This window comes from Oncorhynchus clarkii, chromosome 28, assembly GCF_045791955.1.
Source record: "Oncorhynchus clarkii lewisi isolate Uvic-CL-2024 chromosome 28, UVic_Ocla_1.0, whole genome shotgun sequence".
NCBI lineage: Eukaryota > Metazoa > Chordata > Actinopteri > Salmoniformes > Salmonidae > Oncorhynchus > Oncorhynchus clarkii.
In genome coordinates, this window is record NC_092174.1 from 37,012,365 (window position 1) to 37,018,220 (window position 5,856).

Below are 5,856 nucleotides of genomic sequence, written 5' to 3' on the forward strand. Positions count from 1 at the left end.
GACAGTGAAATGCTGACTACAACAGGTACATGACAGTAATGCTGAATACAACAGGTACATGACAGTGAAATGCTGAATACAACAGGTACATGACAGTGAAATGCTGAATACAACAGGTACATGACAGTGAAATGCTGAATACAACAGGTACATGACAGTGAAATGCTGACTACAACAGGTACATGACAGTAATGCTGACTACAACAGGTACATGACAGTAATGCTGACTACAACAGGTACATGACAGTAATGCTGACTACAACAGGTACATGACAGTAATGCTGACTACAACAGGTACATGACAGTAATGCTGACTACAACAGGTACATGACAGTAATGCTGACTACAACAGGTACATGACAGTAATGCTGAATACAACAGGTACATGACAGTGAAATGCTGAATACAACAGGTACATGACAGTAATGCTGAATACAACAGGTACATGACAGTGAAATGCTGAATACAAGCTCTTAATCAACAGGTACATGACAGTAATGCTGACTACAACAGGTACATGACAGTAATGCTGACTACAACAGGTACATGACAGTAATGCTGACTACAACAGGTACATGACAGTAATGCTGACTACAACAGGTACATGACAGTGAAATGCTGAATACAACAGGTACATGACAGTAATGCTGACTACAACAGGTACATGACAGTGAAATGCTGAATACAACAGGTACATGACAGTAATGCTGAATACAACAGGTACATGACAGTGAAATGCTGAATACAAGCTCTTAATCAACAGGTACATGACAGTAATGCTGACTACAACAGGTACATGACAGTAATGCTGACTACAACAGGTACATGACAGTAATGCTGACTACAACAGGTACATGACAGTAATGCTGAATACAACAGGTACATGACAGTAATGCTGACTACAACAGGTACATGACAGTAATGCTGACTACAACAGGTACATGACAGTAATGCTGACTACAACAGGTACATGACAGTAATGCTGAATACAACAGGTACATGACAGTGAAATGCTGAATACAACAGGTACATGACAGTGAAATGCTGACTACAACAGGTACATGACAGTAATGCTGACTACAACAGGTACATGACAGTAATGCTGAATACAACAGGTACATGACAGTAATGCTGACTACAACAGGTACATGACAGTAATGCTGACTACAACAGGTACATGACAGTAATGCTGACTACAACAGGTACATGACAGTAATGCTGAATACAACAGGTACATGACAGTAATGCTGACTACAACAGGTACATGACAGTAATGCTGACTACAACAGGTACATGACAGTAATGCTGACTACAACAGGTACATGACAGTAATGCTGACTACAACAGGTACATGACAGTAATGCTGACTACAACAGGTACATGACAGTAATGCTGAATACAACAGGTACATGACAGTAATGCTGAATACAACAGGTACATGACAGTAATGCTGACTACAACAGGTACATGACAGTAATGCTGACTACAACAGGTACATGACAGTAATGCTGACTACAACAGGTACATGACAGTAATGCTGACTACAACAGGTACATGACAGTAATGCTGACTACAACAGGTACATGACAGTGATGCTGACTACAACAGGTACATGACATTAATGCTGACTACAACAGGTACATGACAGTAATGCTGACTACAACAGGTACATGACAGTAATGCTGACTACAACAGGTACATGACAGTAATGCTGACTACAACAGGTACATGACAGTAATGCTGACTACAACAGGTACATGACAGTAATGCTGACTACAACAGGTACATGACAGTAATGCTGACTACAACAGGTACATGACAGTAATGCTGACTACAACAGGTACATGACAGTAATGCTGACTACAACAGGTACATGACAGTAATGCTGACTACAACAGGTACATGACAGTAATGCTGACTACAAGCTCTTAATCAACAGGTCAGTTTTAAGATTTTTTGTTTGTTGAAATATAACAAATAATTAAGGAGCAACAATAAAATTACAGTAGCAAGGCTATGTACAGGGGAGTCAATGCTGCAGAAACAATTCATCTTAGGGTGTTTCTCATGTTAAAACTGAATTCATCTCATAGTGTTTCTCATGTTTAAACTGAATTAGTCTTATAGTGTTTCTCATGTTTAAACTGAATTCATCTCATAGTGTTTCTCATGTTAAACTGAATTAATCTTATAGTGTTTCTCATTTTAAAACTGAATTAATCTCATAGTGTTTCTCATGTTAAACTGAATTAATCTCATAGTGTTTCTCATGTTAAACTGAATTCATCTCATAGTGTTTCTCATGTTTAAACTGAATTAGTCTTATAGTGTTTCTCACCATAAAATGAATTCAGTGTTAACATGAGAAACACCATAAGATGAATTCAGTGGTAACATGAAAAACACCCTAAGATGAATTCAGTTTAACATGAGAAACACTATAAGATTAATTCAGTTTTAACATGAGAAACACTATAAGATTAATTCAGTGGTAACATGAAAAACACCATAAGATGAATTCAGTTTTAACATGAGAAACACTATAAGATGATTTCCTTGTTATCATGAGAAACACCCTAAGATGAATTCAGTTTCAACATGAGAAACACCCTAAGATGAATTCAGTTTTAACATGACAAACACCCTAGGATGAATTCAGTTTCAACATGAGAAACACCGCAAGATGAATTCAGTGTTAACATGAGAATCACCGTAAGAGGAATTCAGTTTTAACATGAGAAACACCATAGAGGAGAACCATGGAGTGTGACCGTCATGTGTCTAGCCACCCTATAATTGATCTCGCCCAGACACCCCATGCCTCCCCATTTCTCTCTATTTGAGGACCCATAAAATCGTGTCTGGCTCTATGACCCCTGACCCCAAAGTGAATAAATCCCATAGAAATCTATGAAAATCTTCAAATCCACGGGCTGTGATGTGCATATTTATGTTCCAGCCCCAGGGCTAACCTAGCTAATCAAGCCCAATCAGGTATGTTACTGATGGGCTGCAACTCGATCAGGTTCAGGATCGGAGAACACACTCCAAAGGCACTGGGGTGCTGTGGACCAGACGAAGGCAATACACGTTAGAATGTTTTCTAATGTATATGAACTGTTTTTATTTGTTCACATTTTGTATGTATGCATTTTTTCATATGGTATATTATTGAACACAAAAAACCAGCAAATAAACAACTGGACTGGGGCTGAAATTCACATGACACCAACAAATAAACAACTGGACTGGGGCTGAAATTCACATGACACCAACAAATAAACAACTGGACTGGGGCTGAAATTCACATGACACCAACAAATAAACAACTGGACTGGGGCTGAAATTCACATGACACCAACAAATAAACAACTGGACTGGGGCTGAAATTCACATGACACCAACAAATAAACAACTGGACTGGGGCTGAAATCCACATGACACCAACAAATAAACAACTGAGCCGTACAGACCACTGACTGGATCACCAACTGGCCATTCTGTTGTTCATGATTTACACACTATGTCTACCATTTCAGTGGCTCCGTTAGTCCCTGTTTACAGACTGCCTGCCTGGCTGTACAGTCCTTTATACAGACTGATGCCTGGCTGTACAGTCCTTTATACAGACTGATGTCTGGCTGTACAGTCCTTTATACAGACTGATGTCTGGCTGTACAGTCCTTTTTACAGACTGTCTGCCTGGCTGTACAGTCCTTTTTACAGACTGCCTCCCTGGCTGTACAGTCCTTTTTACAGACTGCCTGCCTGGCTGTACAGTCCTTTTTACAGACTGCCTGCCTGGCTGTAAAATACTTGTCTACAGACAAATCTGCTTGAAACTCATTATGTAACGCAGACAAGTGGGACTGGTCAGGGACAGAGAGTCAGATGACCCCTTGACCTTTATGGTCAGGGAGTGTGTCGGTGACCAGGGAGAGTGTTGATAAACTATAGGACAGTGCATCGATTGAGTGACCTCTTATGTCATTTGACGGACAGCAGACGAATGCGTCTTTAACCCAATCAGGGCTGATCAGATTGACCAGGTCAGGGCTTGACCTATAGAAAGCCAGGGGCGATAATATCTTAGTCATTGTGTTGACCTTTGATTGGGCTAAATCTGAGTGATCCTTGATTGATCTTCTGAAATGTGCTGCTGTCTAATCCACAATGGTTCAGTTAGTTATTCTGGAGCTCAGATGAGGGCAGGAAACTCATGCTATTTCTATGATTTTGTACTGTAAATTGTATGTACACTATTTATACAGAAGTATGTGGACACCCCTTCAAATTAGTGGATTTGCTGACAGGTGTACAGCCATGCAATCTCCATAGACAAACATTGGCAGTAGAATGGCCTTACTGAAGAGCTCAGTGACTTTCCAACAAGTCAGTTTGTCAAAATTCCTGCCCTGCTAGAGCTGCCCCTGTCAACTGTAAGTGCTGTTACTGTGAAATGGAAACGTCTAGGAGAAACAACGGCTCAGCCGTGAAGTGGTAGGCCACACAAGCTCACAAAATGGGACCGGAGAATGCTGAAGTTAGTAGCACATAGAATTTGCCTGACCTCGGTTGTAACACTCACAACCGAGTTCCAAACTGCCTCTGGAAGCAATGTCAGGACAATAAATGTTCATTGGGAGCTTCATGAAATGGGTTCCCATGGCTGAGCAGCCGGACACAAGCCTAAGATCACCATGCGCAATGTCTAGTGTTGGCTGGAGTGGTGTAAAACTCACCGCCATTGGACTCTGCCACAGTGGAAACGCGTTCTCTGGAGTGATGAATCACTCTTCACCATCTGGCAGTCCAACAGAGGAATCTGGAGAACGCTACCTGCCACAATGCATAGTGCCAACTGTAAAATTTGGTGGAGGAGGAATAATGGTCTGGGGCTGTTTATCATGGTTTGGACTAGGCCCCTTAGCTCCGGTGAAGGAAAATCTTAACTCTACAGTGTACAAGGACATTCTAGACGATTCTGTTCTTACAACTTTGTGGCAACAATTTGGGGAAGGCCCTTTCCTGTTTCAGCATGACAATGCCCCCTTGCACAAAGCGTGGACTATACAGAAATGGCTTGTTGAGATCGGTGGAAGAACTTGACAGAGACCTGACCTCAACCCTTTCGAACACCTTTGGGATGAATTGGAACACCGAATGCGGAGCCAGGCCTAATCGTCCAATATCAGCGCCCGACCTCACTAATGCTCAGACAGACAAAAGGCATAATCGATTCTGCAGAATGCGCTATAATGATATATAATGTAGTCAATTTGAACCCCTAAAGCAGTGCTCTCTAAGTGGGTGTGTAGGTGGTGTTTCCTGCTGGGTTGTGGCTCAACACTGGCTCATTATGGCTGGAGCCGTCATCACTATGATCAACTGGTGGGTCACATGAAAACATGGAATGTGATCACTGGACAGTCATTTTCACCCAGCCTACACACGCACACGCACACACACACACACACACACACACACACACACACACACACACACACACACACACACACACACACACACACACACACACACACACACACACACACACACTCCGCTCGCCAGTCATAGAGGGGAGACTGGCTGGTCTGGGAGAGTGTTTACCTCTGTGGAGATGAGACTGACTGGCTGGTCTGGGAGAGTGTCTGCCTCTATGGAGGTGAGACTGGCTGGTCTGGGAGAGTGTCTGCCTCTATGGAGATGAGACTGGCTGGTCTGGGAGAGTGTCTGCCTCTATTAAGGGGAGACTGGCTGGTCTGGGAGAGTGTCTGCCTCTATTAAGGGGAGACTGGCTGGGCTGGGAGAGTGTCTGCCTCTATTAAGGGGAGACTGGCTGGTCTGGGAGAGTGT